This window comes from Dendrobates tinctorius, unplaced genomic scaffold, assembly GCF_039654945.1.
Source record: "Dendrobates tinctorius isolate UK_male_01 unplaced genomic scaffold, ASM3965494v1 ptg000281l, whole genome shotgun sequence".
Lineage (NCBI taxonomy): Eukaryota > Metazoa > Chordata > Amphibia > Anura > Dendrobatidae > Dendrobates > Dendrobates tinctorius.
Window position 1 is genome coordinate 4173409 of NW_027361948.1, and position 24849 is coordinate 4198257.

Genomic DNA, 24849 nt, shown 5'->3' on the forward strand with positions numbered 1-24849 from the left:
ATTCCAGTATCGATTTAGAATGTCCAACATCACTGACCAATCCTCATGATATTCTGTAATGAATCGGATCTGGCTTTCTATATCCTGATTATGGAGCTTTGGGGTTAATAGATCTTTCCTGTCAGTCCTTAAAGCGATGTTGTACACTTTCTTAATGGTTCTCTTTGAATAATTCCTCTCAAGAAGTCTATCTCATAGTTCCATAGACCTTGCGAGTAGCTACTATGGGCTTAATTTCACATCCATGCACATATTACAGGAACTACACTACGCGAAATTAAGCCCACAGGAGCTACTCGCAACTTATGATGTTGAAAGCCTGTACACAATCATAGACCAGGAAAGGGGATGTGGTGCCGTCAACTTCTTCCTCTCAAAGAATTTTGAAAACAACCAGGAATGTAGGGAATTTACTCTGTATTAAGAAATGGGATATGTAAACTTTTGATCAGGGTTATTTGGATGTTTTGGGTGTCATTATGATTTAAAAAGAGAAAACACGGTAGTTTGACAATAAATGGCTTCACCCAACCATTAACTATGAGTGGAGAAAAAGTTTTGGTGTTTTATACTTCTATAATTGCCTTGTAATGTTTTCATTTCCTGTTCTGTCCAGATGTCACCGTATCCCAGAATTCCAAGCAGAGGAAGTTCACCGACTGCCATATTGGGACACCCAAGTGATGGGTGTCGCAATATGGAAACTGCTGCTGGTACCAACTATTGCGTGGTACCACAAGCGGAACACTGTTGTACCACACACACACACACACACTCTATACGCCGTATGCACCACACACACACACTGACTCACACTCACTCACAGTCACGCTCACACTCTCATACTCACTTCACACTCTCACACTCACATTCACACTCACACTCATACACTCACATTCACACTCTCACTCTCAGAGTCACACTCACACAATCACACTCACAGGCACACACTCACACTCTTACACTCAGACTCACACATTCACACACTCACACACTCACACTTACACTCACGCAGCCTTTTGTGCGGTAACACAAGTGGAACACCGTTGCACTGCACCTGCGCAAATTCCACGCAGGCGCAGTGAATCTTTTGGCTGATCCCGGCGTCAGATGTGTGACGTGTCTACAAGCAGAGGAAACCGGTCACATTAAAGGGGTTTTCCCACGAACGAAAGTTCATTTTAAAAATTGTCTGCGTCTGACCATGTATGGAGCATACCACATCTCTTGGGCAGGGGAGGAAGTAAAAGACAATACTGTCAATACAGCAGTGGATCACAGAGGATTCATTTTGTGAGGTAAAATATTTCACTGATTGTTTCTAAACAATATTTTACCTCACAAAATGTATCCTCTGCAATGTCCTGCTGTAATGTCAGTATTGTCTTTTGCTTCCTCCCCTGCCCAGGAGCTGTGGTATGTTCTGTACACGGTCAGACACAGGGGTGAGAGAGACAGAGCACAGTGGGAGACAGCTCAAATGGGACAGCACATGAGGGGAGAACACAGTACAGGAAGGAGAGAGACAGCATACAAGGGGGATAGAACATGGGGTAGACAGGTCAAAGAAGAGAGCACAGACGGGAGAAGTCAGCACATGGGGAAAGAGGGAGTGGATAGGTGGGTGAGTACATGGGGGGAGAGATTATCAACGCTGCACAGCCTCCCCCCATCATGACGTTACCGCCCTCACAATGTGATAGCATCGGGCCTCCATCTAGTCATTCATATTCTATGAAAAAAGGCCAAGAAAGTAAAAGTTCTACCGGGGGTATGTCAACTTTTGACCACAACTCTATATAAATGTTATACTAGTCCTACTTCTATGCCTCATATTAATGGCCTTGTTATTAAGAAATTAATATATGACCTTATTAATAGGTCATATACGTCCTGGGGGCTGACAGATTCCATTTAAAGAAATTGGGAAGGGGACAAATTGTTTTGTGTCAGAAAGCAAATCATTCTTGACTTTTTATTAATGTCATATTTTTATGCTTTGTAGTGGGCAGAATGCTGCAGCAGACAATGCTATTTTTCCTGTCAGTGACATCAAAAGGTTTGTGGAGCTGAACTATGAAGCCAGTTTTATAGAAGCCTAATTAAGTGTCTTCCTTAGGTGGCTTTGATATGAAACAATTGTGCCATGCTATGATGCTTTGCTTTCGGTTCAACAAAATACAAAAAGCTAAATAAAGTTGCCCTTGCATATGTAGATTTTATTTAGGTTTTCTGTTGTAGTTTTGAACATAAACCCATGTGTGGATCATAAATTGAAAGAAATGCATGTTTCCATATTCAGGTTTTTTTATGCTTTTTCTGAAATTAAAGCTATAAATGGGTCATAAAAGGAAGATCCCTCTCCATGTCTTGGATTAAAATCTGTCTTGTGGTTTCCAAAACCTTATTCTGTGAAAGCAACCTTCAAGACAATTTTTACCATAATTAATCTAAACTAGGTTTTGCCTTTAAAAACTGCAGAAAAAAAGTCTGCATGAGTACAGATAACCTAAATAAAATAATGTTACCAAACAATGACAGAAGATTAAATAAAGTGAGAAAACAAAGGATACTAAATAACAGTAGATTAAGTAGCATATTTTATTATTATGCATTTAATGATCCCTTATTTTTCATTAGAAGCAAACCAAAACCTAACTTTACCCTTATAAACGATGACTAGGGACGAGAGGACCCGGGGAATGTTCTTGTCTGGTTCGGACAAATTTTATAAAAAAGTTTGGCTTGGGTACCCAAACTTGATCCCGAACCCAGACCCCATTCAAATGAATGTGTGGAGGGCGAACATCAGTGGTACCAGCTACAGTTGAGTGCATATGTTTGGAATTAGTTGCGGAATCTGAATTTGCCCTATTTGTGCCATATTTGTATGTGATTCTTGCTGAATTTATGTTTGATGATCGGTTCCAAACATATTCGTTCATTCCTACTCCAATTGACTCCATTGACGTTCGGATGTGTTAGGCGAATATTGCAAAAACAATATTCGCCGCCAATCATAATCGGGTCCAAATTTTGAAACATTCACTTGTCTCTAGTTCCAACACTGTCATCTTTTTGACAGCGCAGGGAAACATCAGCTCTGATTGGCGGTAACCTTACTGACGTTACCGCTGGTTCCCACGCTGTGACACAGAAAAGTGAAAAGGTTACCACTGTTCAGGGTTCTGCTGATGAGTACTACTCTCACCAGTGTACACCTGCCAACTTGCAACTTTGCTTGCTTATATCAATGCTTTATTGAGAGAAGTGAATGAGAAGCTAACCAGAAAATAACCACAACTATGCAAATCGCATACTTACGTTCATTTGACAACTGCTCAAGCTTGCAATAGAAGGGAATCCTGACAGTGTGCTTATTTCATTCTGGCAGGATTCTTAAATCTGCGTAACTGCAGAAATTTATGTTTAGCCCATAAAACCCGAAAACACCTTTTAAAACAAATTATCATGTCATATACACCGACTAGCAAAAGGCTAACAATGTTATCAATGTGGCGTCCCTGAGGGTTCAGTCACCACAGAGGTACTGCACCTCCTTCTGAGGTGTAGTATCCCACTCCTCAGGTAAGATGGTAACACCTGACCAGACTCCAGCACTTACACCCAGCACAGACACCTAAGAACAGCAGAGCACCCTTTATGGCAGCTTCTTTGGTTCATGAAGAGTGCTGGGAGGTGGGTGAAACTTAGATTGCACTAAGAGGGGAAAGTTGACAGGAAGTTAGGTTATAAGGTCCCCGGAGGGGGATGGAGAGAGAATACATGTTTGCAGCAGCCTCCTGTGAGCTGGAGCTGCTGGCAAGGAAAGAGAAAGATCAGTTCTTCAGAAGAAAGATAGAAAAGTACGGAACATGAAGAGGAGAGAACTGGGATCAGAGCTAGAGCAGTGCCCTTTCCTAAGTTTAATGTGCCAAAGGCTGGGCGCCGGTATCCGAGGCTGTGTGTGATACTAATGATCCTACAGCAGAAACCAGAGGAATAGAAGTTGAGACCACTTTATTCCCACCTAAGACTTGACGAGACAGCAGAAACGTGTGTGAGCCGGGACATGATTGTAAGGAGTCCCCGAAGTAGACTACAGCTGCCTGTCATGCTAGTGGAGTTCTAAGTAACAGCATGAAAGAGGAACTTGAGTGTAATTTATAACTACAAGTACTTCAGATTAGCGCTAGTAAGGAGATGTTCAGAAAAGGCACATTTGGAAGGGTGTGCTGGAAGGGTGTATTCCATCTGCATGGGTGTCGGCTGAGCCCCTGACCTGGAGGACAAAGCAGTGAAGCAGGCACCTGCCTATGCCAGAAATGTGAGTAAAGCTTTGGAACTACATTCAGCTGTGACTGTGCCTTCTTCCTGCGTCAACCTACTCAGCACTGCTACATCTCTGTGCCTAACACTACACCATCTACCTCAACATCTACTACTGCTGCCCTGGGACTACAGCTCTGCCTGTGGAGAGCTATTACATCTTTGCTGCACCACCCCATCTGCCCCAGAGGATCTGCACTGCAGCGCTGGTCCCCTTTTGACCAGACACCGCAGGTGGCGTCACAAACTTATCCATACATAAACTTTATTCATTTCTACTTATATTACATGGACACTCAGGGCCACGGACCAAGTCACTTCCCCTTTTAGACACTGGCCAGGTACCGATTAAGTGAGGAAGAACAACCCCACTTGCCCTGGGGGTGCTCCATGAACTTTTGACTTTCTGGCTCCATATCACATCATCCACTATTGCTTCGAACATGAGACTACCATTATTTTATAGACAATCTATTTAGCATATGGTTAGTTATGCAGATTCTTGTCTTGTCAATGCATTGTTTCTGTTTTTCTCCTGGTGGTGGGAAAATCTTTTTCTTCCTTTATACTGCAAAATACAACCTGTTCTCACATTCCCTAATAGCTCGGTGTGTTAGTAGGTTGATTCCCAAGCAAAAAGCCACTAGTTGGAATCGAGGAGCATGAAGATTTCCCAAGAAAAGAGAAACAGCATCATACATCTCATCAATAGCAGATAAAGGCTATGATAGTCCTTCCTGTTAGGATGTGCTATACAATGTGATGTGACAGCTGTAAAGCATTATGGGTAAGCTTGTCTGACGCTCCTGAGATCACGTGAGCCTCCTTTGGCTGATGCAATTGTCTGCAATTTGTAAATTGGTGGACGTAATTTGTGCAATTCCTAAATATTCTACACAAATTCGATCTGCACATCTCTATTTGACATGGATTATTTCAAAAGAAATAGCACAAAATTGACATATTAAAACATCCACTTAAAAATAAGCACTTTCAGTTTGTCTAATATAGACTAGAAGTTAAAGCAGTCCCCTTTGGTAGCTTCCTTATAGTTCCATACTTGCTTCTTACGTTCTATTTGTTCTAGGCATAAACATTAGAACTATTTAATTTAAATAATTGGTTTAATTTATTAAAAATTATATAATGTACTCAAAAGTAACTGAAACCAGGGAAAATTAATGTGGTCAGACTGAGAATATGATACAAAATGCATATGTTGGCATGCACAAGACTTTAACCTTTTGCATCTATGTTTTTGAGGGGTTGATGCTACAGGTAGATCCTCTGTTTTTTACGGTGATTGCTAAGCATTCCAGTTTAGACAAATTGTCACCAATCAACTGGATCTGACTCTCACCAATTGCCATAAGAAGAGATTTGTGTCCCCACTCCAACCCTAAGACTGAGCACAATAAGAGCTGAATGGAGCAGGAAGTCACACATGTATATTAACTCTCTATTGAATATATTTAAAGCACCACTCCAGCAGGTTTTCTTTACTGCAGCGCTGGAGTGGTGTTAATTAAGTTCCCTGCCCCTTGTCTTATAGTTACCAGCCATCTTCATCTTTTATCAGCGTTGCTCTGGGTGGTCTCCAAAATTTTGGGTGAGCTGGAAGTCACAACTCAGTATAAGTCTATGTGAGCAAGAACGCGTCCAGAAAGGATGCTCTCATAGACTTACACTGAGAGCTTGTGATATCCAGTCAGTCAGAAGTTGCGGTCAAAAGATGGTAGCACGGGACAAGGGCAGAATCGGCAAGACAGCATCTGGTAAGCATATGATTAGGGTCAAGGAACTTAGATTAATGGCTGAAATAAAAATAAATGCTGATGAGTGGTATAAAAAGATAGCTTATTACTAGATTCTTGACAGGGTCACAGTTTTTGAAAGACCAGCTGCCGATCGGTGGTCAGACCAACACTGATCTAATAATTATCTTCTACCCAGTGGAAAAGGTGTAATTTTGTCTAATATGGATTGCCCCTTTACAGACTAAGTAGAGGCATCAGTGATTTTTCAAAACACTTCAAGTGCCATCAGTGTTTTTCGTCCAGTTTTCATTAGCGGTCCGTTTTTACCACCAGGGTTTAATAATTGATTTTCACGTATGAAAAAAGTAAATAAAATTCAAAGCTTCTCCTATCCTTTACAATGTTAATCATGGACAGCAGACTTATTATACGAGGCACATCGTACATCAAAGGCATCCATGTGCTGTCATTTTCACAGACCCATAGACCTGTATCAGTAATTTTGATCCATGAAATACAAAGACATGTGAACTGCTCTAGACTGAGAGTGTAGTCTGTGAAGAAAACATGGATAGGACACGTGTGAAAAATAGATGTCTCAATGAAGCCTTAGTGTAGGCCTTAGGTGGTCACAAATGTGCTTGATGGCATAACAAACATATGCAAAGAATGCAAGAAGCTCATCTTCAGAAACAAAGATTTCTATCTACTGAAGTCACTGGTCAGAATGACAGTCTCTCAAAGAATTAACAGAACTTTGTGCTGCTATTAGTGTGTGCTTTACATATATTGTAAGTAATATAAATTCTCCAAACTTTAGCCAGCCTTATTTACAAGCAGAGCATCACTTAGTGAACATGAGCCTCCATGCTTAGAAACATCAACCCAGCAAATTAATAATACATTTATTTTCATTATAATGGTGGTTACTAATGCAGCCGCAAAGTGTTTTAAAACAACTCTTAGTATTACAAAATTTGCATCTCGTTCTCTATCAGCATTTCGTAAAACGTGCTTGTTAGCATTTCTCATTTTCTTCCCTCAGAATGCCGATAAGGTCCAGCTCTCCTGACAGTAACAGCTCCATCTATCTCTGCCATCCAGTATGCATGCAATGTGGAATATATTTACCATGCTTCTTCTGCTATATTGGGCTAGATGCCGAAGTTTTACTTTCTACATTAACTTGAGAAAAAGATAAACTTATTGTTTTACTCTTGCTGCCAATTTCCAGTGTATTTCATTCAACGATCTAAATTTTAAAAGCGAAGCTGATGTACATGGCTACCCAAGCTATCATTTTGGGAACAGAAATACAGTGCAGTCTACACTAACAAGTGCAGGAGGAGAACACTGTTCCCCCTTATAAAATAATAACAGCTATTCTCACCTCCTTTGTGGGCGCCATTCCAGCGATTTTGGCACTGGCCCTCCTGGAGTTTGTATGACATTGGTATGTCATGCAATGCCTTCGGACAATCAGCAGACATTCCTGTTATGATTGAGTCACCGTAGGAGGTAAAAACAGAATTGCTAGCTAAGTCCAGAAAACCAGAGAGGTTGGCAGCTATCGGATTGCAGACCCCTGATCCTATCCACAACAACTAACAGTAGCCGTGGGGGGTTCCTACGATGCCCTAGACCCCTCGATCACAGCCGGAGAATTAAATAGGCGTAAAGAAAGAAAGGGGAAATCTGAACTGCCCCAGAGCAGACCCCAAAGCAATAGGCAGCCCCCAACATATAATGACGGTGAAGCAAGATGAAAACACTAACACAGACAGAAAAATAGACTGAGCAAAGATGGGGCCCAAGCTAACTAGATAGGAAAGGACAGGAAGGCTGCTGTCTGCAATCCGTGAAAAACCCTATGAAAATAAGAGCCAACAAACTGACAGTGAAAAAGGCCCTGAAGACGCTAGGCTTCAAAAAAGCTATGTCAGTACTCAGGAATATTCTGAAGACAGAGCAACCGGCAAAAGGAGATTCAGCTCACCCCAGCAGGGAATGGCAGAATCCAGAAAAGCAAGGAAAACAAAAACAAAACGCAAATGCTAACAGGCAAAGCAGAAAACTTAGCTTTAGAGGAGCAGGAATCAGACTGGTGTCCTAGAAGTCCACAGAGAAATCACCCGCAGGGCAGAAGGGCGTCGGCAGCCTTATATCCAGTCCGTGACTCCACTCAGCCAGTCATCCTCATTAGGCTCAGGTGCCCGATAATCAGGCTCATTACCTTCCTTTACCAGAATAGGGAGTTCACCAGACCTCAGTGACGAAGGGGAAAATGAACTCACAACAGTACTTCCCCCTTGAGGAGGGGACACCGAACCCTCAACCACGCCACCAGGGCAATCAGGGTGAGCCCGATGAAAGGCACGCACCAATCTTTTGGCATGAATATCAGAGGCAGAGACCCAGGAATTATCCTCCTGACCATAACGAACAACTGGTTCAACAAACCTCTTCAACAAGGACTTATGGAACACATTATGGATTTTAAATGTGACAGGAAGAGCCAAACGAAAAGAGACCGGATTAATAATCTCCAAAATCTTGTAAGGTCCAATAAATCTAGGCTTAAACTTAGGAGAAGCCACCTTCATAGCAATATTTTTTGATGATAACCACACCATATCACCAATCTTAAACTGGGGACCAATGGTACTATGTCGAATGGAAAACCGCTGGGCATTTTCCTGGGAGAGAGATAACTTATCCACCACTTGATCCCAGATCTGGTGCATTCTCTCCACCACAGTGTCTACACCTGGGCAGGCAGAAGGCTCCACCTGCCCTGAAGAAAATCGAGAATGAAACCCAAAGTTACAAAAAAAAGGTGACATCAAAGTGGCAGAACTAGCTCTATTATTTAAAGCAAATTCGGCCAAGGGCAAAAATGAAATCCAATCATCCTGATCAGCGGAAATAAAACATCTCAAATACGACTCCAAGGTCTGGTTTGTTCTCTCTGTCTGCCCATTGGTCAGAGGGTGAAAAGCAGAGGAGAAGGACAACTGAATTCCCAGCTTGGAACAGAAGGTCCTCCAAAATCTAGACACAAACTGAACTCCTCTATCAGATACAATGTTCTCAGGAATCCCGTGCAAGCGAACCACCTGTTGCAAAAACAGAGGCACCAACTCAGAGGAAGATGGCAACTTAGGGAGTGGTACAAGATGAACCATCTTAGAGAACCTATCACAAATCACCCAAATAACAGTCATTCTTTGAGAGACCGGCATATCAGAGATGAAATCCATTGAAATATGGGTCCATGGCCTCCTGGGGACCGGCAAAGGCATCAACAACCCACTAGAGCGAGATCAAGATTTAGACCGGGAGCAAGTCCCACAGGACTGCACAATATTCCTGACATCATGAGACAAGGTGGGCCACCAAAAAGAGCGACTCACCAGATCTCTAGTACCAAAAATACCTGGATGACCAGCCAATGCAGAGCAATGAACTTCAGACATCACTCTCTTCTTCCACTGGTCAGGAACATACAACTTTCCACTGGGACAACGCTCAGGTTTGTCCTCCTGGAACTCTTGCAGAGCAAGTCTCAAATCGGGCGAGATAGCAGAAAGAACTACCCCTTTGCCTAAGATGGTAGCAGGCTTGGTCACCACAGGAGAATAAGCAAAGAAACTCCTAGAGAGGGTGTCTGCCTTGACATTCTTAGTTCCAGGAAGAAAAGAGACCACAAAATCAAAACGTGTAAAAAACAAGGCCCACCTAGCCTGTCTAGGGTTCAGGCGTTTAGCCGACTCTAGGTAAATCAAATTCTTGTGGTCAGTGAGGACCACAACTTGATGTTTATCTCCCTCCAACCAATGTCTCCACTCCTCAAATGCCCATTTCATGGCCAACAGTTCCCGATTCCCCACATCATAGTTACGTTCAGATGGAGAGAACTTTTGGGAAAAGAAAGCACAGGGATTCATTTTAGATGTTACAGGATCCTTTTGGGACAAAACAACTCCTGCACCAATCTCAGAAGCATCCACCTCTACCTGGAACGGGAGTGAGACATCAGGTTGCCGCAAAACCGGGGCGGAGGTAAATCTTCGCTTAAGCTCCTGAAAGGAAGCAACAGCCTCCGGAGACCAATTCAACACATCAGCACCCTTCTTAGTCAGATCAGTCAATGGCTTGGCAATACCAGAAAATTTTGCTATAAATTTCCGATAAAAATTAGCAAAACCCAAAAACTTCTGGAGGGCCTTCAAAGAAGTGGGCTGAACCCAATCATAAATGGCCTGAAACTTGGCTGGGTCCATTTCAATAGTTGACGGAGACAAAATAAATCCCAAAAAAGAAATCCTCTGTACTCCAAAAAGGCATTTCGATACTTTGACATACAGGGAATTCTCCCTCAAGATCCGGAACACAGTCCGAATATGTTCCACATGAGAATCCCAATCCTTGGAGAAGATCAAAATATCATCCAGGTAGATAATTAAAAATTTATCGACAAAGTCTCGGAAAATATCGTTCATGAAGCACTGGAAGACAGAAGGGGCATTAGTGAGCCCAAAAGGCATCACCAGGTACTCAAAATGTCCCTCCGGAGTATTAAACGCCATCTTCCATTCATCCCCCTGCTTAATGCGGATAAGATTATACGCCCCCCTGAGGTCAAGCTTGGTAAACCAGCAAGCACCTCTGACTCTAGAGAATAGATCCGAAATCAGGGGTAACGGATACTGATATTTAATAGTAATTTTATTGAGGGCACGATAATCAATACAAGGCCTTAAAGAACCATCCTTTTTGGTCACAAAAAAAAAACCGGCACCTAAGGGTGAAGAGGATGGTCTAATATGACCCTTCTCCAACGCCTCCTTAATATAGGACCGCATAGCCTCGTGCTCGGGTACAGATAAATTGAAGAGCCGACCCTTGGGAAATTTACACCCCGGGCTTAGTTCAATTGCACAGTCATAACGCCTATGGGGAGGCAAGGACGCAGACTCATTCTCACTAAAGACATCATAAAAGTCCGCCAAATAGTCAAGAACATCATGCAACTGAGGAGAGGTGGAAAAAACCGGAGCCTCACTAAAGGCACATCGACAACCCCAACTCACCACAGACACAGATTTCCAATCCAAAACTGGATTATGAATTTGCAACCAGGGAAACCCCAGAACAACGGCATCATGCAGACCATGCAACACCAAAAATCTGCAATTTTCTTGATGGTCTGGGGTGACCCGCATGACCACCTGGGTCCAAAACTGAGGTTTATTTTTAGCCAAAGGAGTAGCATCAATCCCCCTCAAAGGGATAGGCGTCTGCAGAGGTGTCATCGGAAATCCACAATGTTTAGCAAAATTCAAGTCCATTAGGTTTAGCGCTGCTCCCGAATCCACAAAAGCCTTGGCGGAAAATGTGGACAGGGAGCAGATCAGAGTAATTGCCAGAAGAAACTTAGGTTGAACACCACCAACAGAAAACGTGTGTGCAAAGCGTTTCTCTCGTTTAGGACAAACAGAAATAATATGTGAGGCATCTCCACAGAAAAAAACACAGCTTATTACGCCTTCTGAACTCCTGACGTTGCGCCTTAGACAAAACTCTATCACATTTCATAGGTTCAGACGACTGTTCAACCAGTGGCAACACCTCTCATGCAATCCTGCGTTCACGTAAACGCCGATCAACCTGAATGGCTAATGACATAGAATCGTCCAGACCAGAGGGAACAGGAAATCCCACCATAGTATCTTTTACGGCTTCTGACAAACCCTTCCGAAAGAGAGCAGCCAAGGCATTATCATTCCAGGTAGTAAGGACCGCCCACTTTCGGAACTTTTGACAGTACAACTCTGCAGAATCTTGACCCTGGTTCAATGCCAACAGGGTCTTTTCAGCCTGATCAATAGCATTAGGTTCGTCATACAACAACCACAAAGCTTGAAAGAACGCGTTCACATTAGTCAGAATAGGATCATCTGGTTTCAAAGAAAACGCCCAATCCTGGGGATCGCCACGCAGCAAAGAGATGACAATTTTAACCTGCTGCACGGAGCTCCCTGACAAGTTAAGCTTCAAGGCAAAAAATAATTTACAATTATTTTTGAAACTCAAAAATTTAGATCGATCCCCAAAAAATACATCAGGTGTAGGGATCTTTGGTTCAACAGCATGCGAACGAGCAAGGTAGGCGGAAATTCCCCGCACTTCCGCAGCGAGCTGCTCCACACAGACAATTGCTTTATCTCCATTGAGAGAAAAAAAATTCCCCCTAAGGCCTCAGAGATAAAGAGGAAAGAATATACACACACTTTTTTTTTTTTTTTTAAACACAATTCTTTCCTGCTATTGAGTACACTAGAATCTGCGGTATGGCTAGCTAAGTCCAGAAAACCAGAGAAGTTGCAGACCCCCGATCCTATCCACAACAACCAACAGTAGCCGTGGGGGGTTCCTACGATGCCCTAGACCCCTCGATCACAGCTGGAGAATTAAATAGGCCTAAAGAAAGGGGAAATCTGAACTGCCCCAGAGCAGACCCCAAAGCAATAGACAGCCCCCAACATATAATGACGGTGAAGCAAGATGAAAACACTAACACAGACAGAAAGATAGACTGAGCAAAGACAGGGCCCAAGCTAACTAGATAGGAAAGGACAGGAAGGCTGCTGTCTGCAATCCGTGAAAAACCCTATGAAAATAAGAGCCAACAAACTGACAGTGAAAAAGGCCCTGAAGACGCTAGGCTTCAAAAAAGCTATGTCAGTACTCAGGAATATTCTGAAGACAGAGCAACCGGCAAAAGGAGATTCAGCTCACCCCAGCAGGGAATGGCAGAATCCAGAAAAGCAAGGAAAACAAAAACAAAACGCAAATGCTAACAGGCAAAGCAGAAAACTTAGCTTTAGAGGAGCAGGAATCAGACTGGTGTCCTAGAAGTCCACAGAGAAATCACCCGCAGGGCAGAAGGGCGTCGGCAGCCTTATATCCAGTCCGTGACTCCACTCAGCCAGTCATCATCATTAGGCTCAGGTGCCTGATAATCAGGCTCATTACCTTCCTTTACCAGAATAGGGAGTTCACCAGACCTCAGTGACGAAGGGTAAAATGAACTCACAACACATTCCACTCTCCGATCCTTTGGACAAATAAGAAATCTGGGGAAGTGAGAGAGCAGTCACAGCTCTCACTTCCTCCGGATGTCATTTTCATTCAGAGGAGTGTAGAGTAAAGCGGTGCTGATTGGCAGCAGAGATCTTGTGACATTGAATATTGTGAAGAAGTTGTCCAAGTAGTCGACAACCCCTTTAACATGAAGTTTCTCCTAGAAACATATTGACATGAGATTAGCACATTTAAACTGTAAGTCAGTGGCTTTAGTGTCCATGCGGCAATGAGGCAGGACCCATGAAAGTTCAACTGAAAAGTCTTTATTGTCGAACTTACAAACAAATCCAAAACTTTATCCTCCGGTCCGCAGCCAGAATGTACCTGTCAGTCCACTGCCATGGACGAATGCGCAATTTTATAATCCATGGGTGCAGTAATTGCTTGCTCAAGTCTCTGGTCTGTGTGTAGTTTCACACAGGACAGGCCTGCACAGAGCCTCCTGCTTTATTGTTTGCAAAACTCAATAATGACACACCCAAACCTTAACTGAAAGTTTAAATGGGAATCATAGACATGGGCCACTCCTAAGTCCCGGTGTGGAGGGAGAGATCCATCCCACTACAATCTTACAGACATCTACAAAAAAAGTCCATGTCAGGTATTCTTTTATTTTGCATTGTAACCACAGCTGTTGCTGTAATTACTATGCTCTTCAGTCTTCAGTGGGTTTAGTATGTTTCTATGCACATCCTGCGGAACACATAAAGACCCTCATATATGATTCCCTTCACTGTCTCACAGAACAAAATGTAAATTTTTTATAAATTTTATTACATTTTCTGTTGTTTTACCTCTTATTCTATTTTACTGTGGCCCATGCTGGAATGAAGATACTACAAAGCACACATTGAGTTTTCTGCCTTTTAGGTCAGCTTCAGACAGTTTAAGTCAATGTGCTGTAATCAGGGCATACTCCCTGCTACATCCAACTAGACTGTTTTCGGCCTCGCTCAATACACTTGCATTGTGTGAGCCCACGCCCAACTAGTTGGATTGTGGTAGAGAGTATGCATTTTGCATACTTGCGGTCACATGACCACAATTCCTGATGCTGACACTGGAGAATCATCACAGCGCCCAGCACATGATGTGGGGATTCACAAGCCTACAGTTACTCACACTGATTGCAAACTTTAAGTTTTTCACAGAATAATCCAGGTAAATGCTGCTGTCAATTTCTGACATTCTTTGCACCCCCTAGCCCCCAACAATGTGACTGCACGATGTCATTGCAACTGGTGCTTGCTGAAGGTGCTTGCCATTACGGCAATCCAGTGAAGACCGAGCTTTAAAAATACAAAATTAACTACCGTATTTTGTGAACCATAAGACACAATCACAAATTTTTGGGAGGAAAATAGGAGAAACATTTTTTTTAATGAAATGGTGGTACTTTTACTCGGGGGAGCCGAGATCTCAGGTGACATGATCTTGGGAGTCGAGATCTTAATCGCCTCTGATGGCCGTTTTCCCGAAGTACACCCAGTGAAAATAATGGGAAGTACGGGGACTCTATTGACATTATCTGTAAGCCCGTAGCCTGCCACAGCTTTGCCCTGCCGAACACCCCCACCTCCCAGCCCAGGGCTCACAGCATCATCCCACTCCTGCCGCCAGCTTCCTGCAGCAGCAACCCTGCCTCCTGGGACCCTGCTCCACCAGTTACACACCTCTGGTAAGTGATATTTGGATTATAAGCCACACCCCATTTCCCCCCCAAATTTGGGGTAAAAAAGTGCATCTTAGAGTGAACAATATATAGAAACACCGAAATTGCTGTTTTTCAGTCCCCACAACATCAGAAATTCATTAATAAGTAGAGTTGAGCGAAACGGGTTGAACAATTTCAAAAGTCGCCGACTTTTGGCAAAGTCGGGTTTCATGAAACGAAACCCGACCCTAGGATGAGGTCGGCCACGAGGTCAGCGACTTACGCGCCAAAGTCGCGTTTCAAAAGTTTGTTTAGCGCTCTTTTTCAGCCAATCAGGATCCACGGACACTGTGGGCAACGTGATGACATAGGCAGGGGTCGCCACCATCTTTCAGAAGGGCATGCAAGTCTTGCTTTGGTGGGCGTCACAGGGGTTATAAAAGGGCGTGCACGCCGACCACCATCTTACTTCTGCCGATCTTAGCATAGGGAGAGGTTGCTGATTCTGTAGGGAGAGCGTTAGGCAGGGAAGAAGAAAAAAAAACTGCTTCTGCTGCTAGCGATTTTGCCTGTGCAACACACCAGTCACTGTGTGTGCAGTGCAAGGGGAGGCTATATTGTGGTGGATCAGCGGTGTTGGTTGTTAGGCTGCCTTCTAAGGCTTCCTGACTGCTGCATTGCTGTTTCCCCACTGCTCTGCAAACTGCTTTTTTAAAAGCAATCCCAATTTTTTTTTTGTCCTGCTAAGGTACTGAGCATGCATTTATTCACACCATACAGCGGTGTACGCTCCTCACACAGTACCGTGTAACGGCTGTTATCACAGCCACAGTGAAGCTATCTGTGTCACTGTGGAGGACTTGTTCCGTTCTTACAGACCTACACTCTAGGGAGATTCCTATTCTGCCCAATTCTACAATTCACTTTTTTCACACCTGTGCCATCGAGCCTGTGACATAGCGCTCTGATATTCAGTGGGCCTCACCCAATCCAAAAGTGTCCAGTGTCCACAAGTGTCTGCAGAAATTCAAAATCTCCCTTATCCTGTAGTCACTTTTTTCACACCTGCTGCATCGAGCCTGTGACATAGCGCTCTGATATTCATTGGGCCTCACACAATCCAAAAGTGTCCAGTGTCTGCAGAAATTCAAAATCTCCCTTATCCTGTAGTCACTTTTTTCACACCTGTGCCATCGAGCCTGTGACATAGCGCTCTGATATTCAGTGGGCCTCACCCAATCCAAAAGTGTCCAGTGTCCACAAGTGTCTGCAGAAATTCAAAATCTCCCTTATCCTGTAGTCACTTTTTTCACACCTGTGCCATCGAGCCTGTGACATAGCGCTGTGATATTCAGTGGGCCTCACACAATCCAAGTGTCCAGTGTCCACAAGTGTCTGCAGAAATTCAAAATCTCCCTTATCCTGTAGTCACTTTTTTCACACCTGTGCCATCTAGCCTGTGACATAGCACTGTGATATTCAGTGGGCCTCACACAATCCAAGTGTCCAGTGTCCACAAGTGTCTGCAGAAAATCTAAATCTCCCTTATCCTGTAGTCACTTTTTTCACACCTGTGCCATCGGGCCTGTGACATAGCGCTGTGATATTCAGTGGGCCTCACACAATCCAAGTGTCCAGTGTCCACAAGTGTCTGCAGAAATTCAAAATCTCACAGAAATTCAAAATCTCCCTTATCCTGTAGTCACTTTTTTCACACCTGTGCCATCGAGCCTGTGACATAGCGCTGTGATATTCAGTGGGCCTCACACAATCCAAGTGTCCAGTGTCCACAAGTGTCTGCAGAAATTCAAAATCTCCCTTATCCTGTAGTCACTTTTTTCACACCTGAGCCATCGAGCCTGTGACATAGCGCTCTGATATTAAGTGGGCCTCACACAATCCAAAAGTGTCCAGTGTCCACTAGTGTGTGCAGAAAATCTAAATCTCCCCTGTCCTATAGACACCTTGTACCTTGTTTTACATTACTATATAGTTTGTTGGATTTTGTCTACATTTCTACCAAAAATGAGGAAGGCTGGTGGAAGAGGCCGTGGAATTGGGCGGGGGTTGGCAGCTGGTAATGATGGTGTTGGTGGTGGATCTGATGGTAGTGGCAAAAGCAAAATAGGACCGAATGCAGGAGGTGTTGAGCCTGCGTCATCGTCTGGCTCCATAAGGCTTCGAAGGCTTAGTTTTCTAGGAGTTGGCAAACCGCTTTTAAAGCCAGAGCATCAGGAAAAAGTTTTGTCTTACATTGCTGACTCAGCCTCCAGCTCTATCGCCTCCTCTTCTTCAGTTGTAAAAAGTAAAAGCACTGAGTCGTCATTGGAGGCTCATGTTCATGAACCACACCTTTCCTTGTGTCCTTCACCACAGCCAAGATTGAAGGATGACGCAGGCCATACTACTGATTACTCCATGGAGCTGTTTTCACATACTATCCCTGGATTATCAAGTGAAATGGTGAATTACCCAGGCCAAGATGAATCTGACATGGAGTGCACTGATGCACAGCCGCTGATAGATGATTCTGCTGGTACATTCACTCAGAGCACTACATTGTCCTCGCAGTGTACAGAGCCAGATTCTGACCCTGATGAGACTCAGGTGCCCCTTCCCGCACACTATACCACCATACACGGTGACACAGAGGAAGGTGCACATGACATTGAAGAGGAGGTGATGGATGACCCAGTTGTTGACCCAGATTGGCATCCATTGGGGGAAGAGGGTGCTGCTTCCAATAGCTCAGATGAGGAGCATCCACAGCAGACATCAACATCGCAACAGCTGTTATCTGGCAGGCCCGGAGCACTCCAAAGACAGGTTCCAAAAATCAAAAGAGTTGCTGGACAGCTTGTCCAGAGGGTCAAAACATCACAGCGTGCTAGGCCGCAAAATGTCTGCCAAAGTAGGAAGAGTGCAGTGTGGCAGTTTTTTGAACAAAATCCTCATGATCAGGCCAAGGTTATCTGTAAGAAGTGCGCAAAGACCTTTAGCCGAGGGAAAAATCAGAAAAATTTGAATACCAGTTGCATGCTTAGACATTTAACCAGCATGCACTTGCAAGCGTGGACACAACACCAAACCTCAAGTGCCACATGTGCAACTGATCACAAAGAAGGTAGTCAGCAACGCTACATTGTTTCCCCCACTGTAAGCCCACCGGTTAGCACAGCAGCAAATGTTGAGGTGTCGTTGCAAGGCCACAGCAGTCAGGGAATCCCACTGTTATATCAACGAAATACTGAATCTAGGCCATCAGAAAGAACACCAACTCCATCACCATCATCAACCCTCTCTCTGTCTGCCCTGTCCACCGCTACTTCTACCATATGCAGCTCTCAAGTCCAGCTCACCCTCCCAGACACTATGAGTAGGTCAAGAAAGTACTCAGTCTCTCATCCGCGTACACTGGGTTTTAACGCCCACATTGCCAAACTAATCTCGTTTGAGATGATGCCCTATCGGTTGGTGGAAAGCGCAGCTTTCCGCGAACTCATGGCCTATGCAGTACCACGCTATGACCTACCCATTCTCCACTTCTTCTCTCGCAAAGCCATCCCATCCCTCCACCATCATGTGAAAGACCGCATTGTCCATGCACTCAAGCAGTCAGTGAGTGGAAAGGTGCACCTCACAACTGATGCATGGTCCAGTTAGCATGGCCAGGGCCGTTACGTGTCCATCACTGCGCACTGGGTTAATGTGGTGGATGCAGGGTCCACAGGGGACAGCGGTGGTGGGACAGTGCTGCCTAGCCCACGGTATAGGAAACAGTTGGCTGTAGGCGTTCCACCCTCCTCCTCCTCCAGAAGCGAAAGCTCGTCCACAGAGCGCAGTCATACGAGCACTCCATCTGCAGCTGCCACTGTTGCACACGAGGTGTCCCCCTATCGAGCAGCTAGTGGAAAGCGTCAACAGGCTGTGTTGCAGATGATGTGTTTGGGCGACAGACACACCGCCGAGTTGCTGGCCGAGTACTTGAAGCGACAAACTGAGTCATGGCTGGGCAGTGTACATCTTGAGGCAGGCAAGGTAGTTAGTGATAACGGCCGTAATTTTGTGGCAGCCATAGCCCTTTCAAAACTCAGCCACATACCTTGCTTGGCTCACACCTTGAACCTGGTGGTGCAGTGCTTCCTCAAAAATTATCCGGAGTTAACAGCCCTGCTCCAGAAGGTGCGAAGACTGTGCGCGCACATCCGCCGGTCGCCTGTACACTCCGTTCGTATGCAGAAGCTGCAGCGATTGCTCCACCTTCCCAACCACCGCCTCATTATCGACATTGCAACAAGGTGGAACTCCACCCTGCACATGGTGGAGCGGCTGTGCGAGCAGAGGCAGGCCATAATGCATTTGTGGGAGGATACACGGCCAGGCACTTTGAGAGCAGACATGGAGTTGACAGGTGTGCAGTGGTCGAAGCTGAAAGACCTCTGTAAAGTCCTTCAGTGTTTTGAGGAATGCACACGGCTGGTAAGCGCAGACGACGCCATCCTAAGCATGAGCATCACACTTATGCGTCTGCTCATGCAAACTTTGACGCACCTTAAGGAGCAGGCGTCTGCAGCCAATGTTGATGAGGAGGAAGAGGTGGAGGGAATCCTTGATGACATTCAGCCATTGTCTGCTCAGGGACCTCTCCTGGACGAGTTGGAGGAAGAAGAGGAGGAGGAGGATGATGATGGGGATGATTACTTAGGGGAGGAGGCTGCATCTCGTGGGGCAAGTGAAAATGTTGGCGTGGCAAGGTCTGGTACAGGGTTTGTGCGTGACTGGAGGGATGTGAATTTGCCAGAAAGTGCTCCTCCAACCAGCACTCACAGTGCATCATTGACACCGGGAACATTGGCTCACATGTCAGACTATGCCTTGCGGATCCTAAAAAGAGACCCCCACATTGCCAAAATGATGAACGATGATGACTACTGGTTGGCCAGCATCCTGGATCCACGCTATAAAGGCAAATTACAAAACATCATGCCACAGGAGAACCTTGACCTAATATTGGCTAATAAACAAGCAACTCTGGTAAATCGGTTGCTTGAGGCATTCCCAGCACACAGCAGCGGTGATGGTTCTCACACGAGCCGTACGGGCTGGGGGCAGCTTGGCAGAGGTGTTCATGGTGCACACAGCAGAAATGGCGTTGGAGACAGGGGTTTCATGACAATGTTGTGGACTGATTTTTCAAGTACCGCTCACACAACTGGTAATACAGCATCGATGGAAAGTGACAGGAGACAGCAGTTGTCAACTATGGTTACAAACTACTTTTCCTCCCATATCGATGTTCTCCCACACAGGTCATTCCCCTTTGACTATTGGGCTGCTAAACTGGACACCTGGCCTGAATTGGCACAATATGCCTTACAGGAGCTCTCTTGCCCAGCTGCAAGTGTGCTATCGGAAAGAGTCTTCAGTGCAGCTGGATCAATCCTGACAGAAAAAATGACCCGTCTGTCAACCCAAAATATGGATGATCTAACCTTCATTAAAATGAACCATGCATGGGTTTCCAAGAATTTTGTCCCACCTTCCCCTGATGACACATAGGGTGACAGAAAAATGGCTTGCTTTGGTCCACTTCTTCCTGGGACTTGACCTATTTCGCCTTTTGCATCAGCTGAATGTCCAACATCAGCATATGCCACTTTCTAAAACTCCCTAACTGTGCTGCCCCCCCCATGGCCGGGGTCACCACCTAGCGCACGACACCGTGCGAGTGCCGCTGCCCTGGACAGGTGGGTAGGCCGACTCTTGGGTGCGGGCACTGGCACAGGGTCCCTCATAGTGCAATCAAGTGTCTCTGACAGTGGTGGTGCACACCCGCCGTCAGACACACCGCCGTACTATGAGGGGCCGAGTGCCAGTACCGACGCCCACGAGTGGGCCCCCCTTGCTTAGGCAGGGCCCCAGCATTTGCAATCTTTACCTCTCCCTGCTCCTCCGCTGTGTAGTCTGGGCCGTCAAATCCATACTGTGCCTGACACCATCTGAGCCTGCCTCCTGATGTATAGACATATATTTTGAATGTGTACGCTATCCATACATGTTATCCGGGATTACGGTACCCTTTCTCACCTTTGTGCAATCACGTGCAATCCATACTGGGCCTAACACCGTCTGAGCCTGCCTCCTGATGTATAGACATATCTTTTGAATGTGTACGCTATCCATACATGTTATCCGGGGATACGGTACCCTTTCTCACCTTTGTGCAATCACTTGCAAGCCATACTGGGCCTAACACCGTCTGAGCCTGCCTCCTGATGTATAGACATATATTTTGAATGTGTACGCTATCCATACATGTTATCCGGGGATACGGTACCCTTTCTCACCTTTGTGCAATCACGTGCAAGCCATACTGGGCCTAACACCGTCTGAGCCTGCCTCCTGATGTATAGACATATATTTTGAATGTGTACGCTATCCATACATGTTATCCGGGGATACGGTACCCTTTCTCACCTTTGTGCAATCACGTGTAACCCATACTGGGCGTGAGAACGGCTGGCGAGCTGTTAAGCAAGCTACAGCACCTGTGGTTTGCACACGTAAGTTTTTCATTTTTTTCAGGAATGACGGTTAGGCCTAATTCCGGAACTGCGGTTGACCTGCACTTACTGGGAAATCATCGTTCACGAGTAATAATTGTAATCAGTGATCCCCATCACTAACGTTGTTCAGCGGGTTATCTGCACCTGTAAGCGACAAACGCTGGCCTTTTCAGTGTAGCGCACATGCAGCCACGGACATGTAAGGGCATCACACACCAGTTATTGGCCAATCTCATGTGCCAGAGCCTCACGTGTCCCTCTAGTAAGCCAGACTCGGACCGCGGGGCATGACGGAGTCTCGTTCGTTAACGGAATTAAGCTTGCAATGTGTGCATCTGTTCTGTAGCTGGCATGGTTGAGGTTGCCCGTGTTGAGTCAAATTACGCCGTAGGCTCCACTCCTGGTGGTGCCCTTCTGGACATTCCTTTAAGGTTCAGCTTTGCAACCATACTGCCCACGTAAAACAAACACTTTGCCTTCATGAACGCTGTTTGGAGGGTCATGACTCGTGGGAATAACGCCGCCCAATCAGTTAACCTGCTAGAGAGATCCTTCGTTGCTCCCAAGCATGACATCACACTCCCTAGGAGGAAGGTAATGCCACTGTGGCGACCGTACTCCTGGGGGCGACACAAGTGCACTGATGCCCAGCCACTGCTCGATGAATCTGCTGGTACATTGACCCAGACCACTACATTCCCCTCGCATGCTACCCGGCCTGAATCTGACCCTGATGAAACTCAGGTTACCCTTCCCATATACAGTTCCATCTTACACGGTGACAAAGAGGAAGCTGCAGATGAAAGTGCAAATTCGGCCCACCCGCCATCAGACACACCACCGTACTATCAGGGGCCCTGTGCCAGTGCCATCGCCAACGAGTGGGCCCCCCCTGCTTGCTCAGGATCACAGCACTTGCAAGGTTGAAATACTGTGCAGTGAGATGGAAGATGGGGACGACGAGGAGTCCAGACTAGTACAGGGATTCCCTAGCGAGGAGACTTATTTGATTGTTTTCAATGTTGGGACAGCAATTTTTGGGGAGCACTATACTCTGGAGAATGATAGATGGGGCCCACCATACACTGGAACATTCCAAAGGTGGACATCAGACACTGGAGCAGCATTTACAGGGCCCATTATACACTAGAGCATTAGAAATGGGGCCCATTATGTTTGGAGCATTATTTGGGCCCATAAGACAGTGGAGCTTCATCCATGGGGGCCAACATATACTGTAGCATGATGTGGAGCTCATCATATACTGTTTCAAACATTATATGGGACCAATGATTCTGTATGGAGAAATAGATGGGCCTCGTCATGAGATGTCAAAAGTGAAGTATTTTTCATTGTACTATACCGCTATTTCTCTGCCGTATCAGAGCATGATGAGTTGTGGTATTATGTGTTAAAGGGGCGCTCTTTCGCCCAGGGCACATGAAAACCTGGAGCCAGCCCTACCCCCCTTAACTTTAGCCAAATAACCACCATTTTTCAGTGCGTAACTTGTATTATGAAGTTAATTAAGGTTGACCAGCTTAAGTAAGAAGAATTGATGCTTTTGGCATTCAAATGAGCACTGTAGGTGTGTTTCCTGTCCTCCTCTCACTGCCGACTTTTATTCCCCATTGACTTACATTGGGTTTCGTGTTTCTGGACGACCCAGACTTTTCCCTATAATTGGCTGATCTTGCTCGACCCGACTTTTGGAAAAGTCGGGTTTCACGAAACGAAACTCGACCATAAAAGAACAAAAGTCGCTCAACTCTATTAATAAGTAATGAAAACATTTCATCTACCACAAAATGGTATCAACAAAATTGTCAGCTCAGCATGCACAAAACAAGCACTCACGCAGCTCCAGTTATATAAAATGAAAGCGTTACAGGTCTCAGAAGATGGCAGCACAAATCAAATTTTTTTTTACAAATTTCCGATTTTTTTTGTTTACTACTTTAGTTTAAAAAAACATTATACAAACAAATATATATAAATATAATATATATATATATATATAAAAAAAAGCTCTCCACTGTTCTGCACCGTCTTATATCTCCTCTCTCATCTCTGTCTATCGCCCTACACGTGCCCTCCATTCTACAAATGACCTAAAACTAACATCCCCCGTAATCCGAACCTCGCACCTCCGTCTCCAAGACTTCTCTCGTGCTGCTCCAGGTCTCTGGAATGCACTTCCCCAGATGATCAGACTGATACCTAGCCCCGACCTATTCAAGCGTGCTTTGAAAACCCATCTCTTCAAACAAGCCTACCACATCAACTACTCAGTAAACTAACTTTGCCCTGTTCCCTCCTTCCAAATATTATTCTGAATCTGCACCTTACTATTAATCTGTCTCCACACCCTCCATGCACACGATAACTGCACTTGATACTATTGCACTATTGGTACAGAGAGATACATAAAGTGCATGTATACTAATGCCAGAAGCCTTGCCAACAAAATGGAGGAATTGGAGTTAATGTTGTTGGAACATAATTATGACATGATGGGGATATCTGAGACATGGCTGGACGAGAGCCATTACTGGGCGGTTAATTTACAGGGCTATAGTCTGTTCAGAAATGACCGTACAAATAAATGAGGGGGAGGCGTGTGTTTATATGTAAAATCATCCTTAAAACCCATCCTTCGTGATAATATATATGAATCTAATGAAAATGTAGAGTCCCTATGGGTAGAGATAAGGGGAGGGGGGAAAAATAATAAATTACTGATAGGGGTTTGTTATAAGTCTCCAAAAGTAATGGAAGCAACAGAGAATATCCTCATAAAGCAAATAGATGAAGCAGCGACTCAAGGAGAAGTCATTATTATGGGGGACCTCATCTACCCTGAAATACATTGGGGAACCGAAACCTGCAGTTCCAGCAAAGGTAATAGGCTTTTGACAACTATGAGAGACAATTACCTTTCACAACTGGTTCAGGACCCAACAAGAGGGGGGGCACTGCTAGACCTAATATTAACCAACAGGCCAGACTGCATATCAAATGTAAGGGTTGGGGATCACTTGGGTAATAGTGATCACAAATTAATAAGTTTTCATGTATCCTTTAATAAGATGTGTAGCAGAGGGGTTACAAGGACACTAAAGCCCCCATTACACACTGCGATATCGCTAGCAATATCGCTGTAAAGTCACCGATTTTGTGACATTGCAGCGATATTTCTAGCGATATCGCTGCATGTGATACTTACCTCCGACCGGCTCCCCCACTGGTTATCGCTAATCACGCGAGAAGCTCCTGGACCATTCCTCGTCGGCCACTTCTTGCGGCGCTTCCTGTGGTGCCGACGAGCGAAGCGTGGATGCGGGCGGGAGGACGTCTGGAAAAGAAAATGGGAGACCTGAATATGACCTGTGCA

General features: G+C 45.0%; 1 long non-coding RNA gene across 1 annotated transcript in view; it reads right to left on the bottom strand.

Moving 5' to 3' along the window:
- The window catches only part of LOC141072617 (uncharacterized), a 129677-nt gene that overhangs the window by 43739 nt on the left and 61089 nt on the right, over positions 1-24849 (bottom strand). The window contains exon 2 of the long non-coding RNA XR_012226719.1: positions 24682-24810. This is a non-coding gene — a long non-coding RNA (uncharacterized lncRNA). The remainder of the gene's footprint in view (positions 1-24681; positions 24811-24849) is intronic.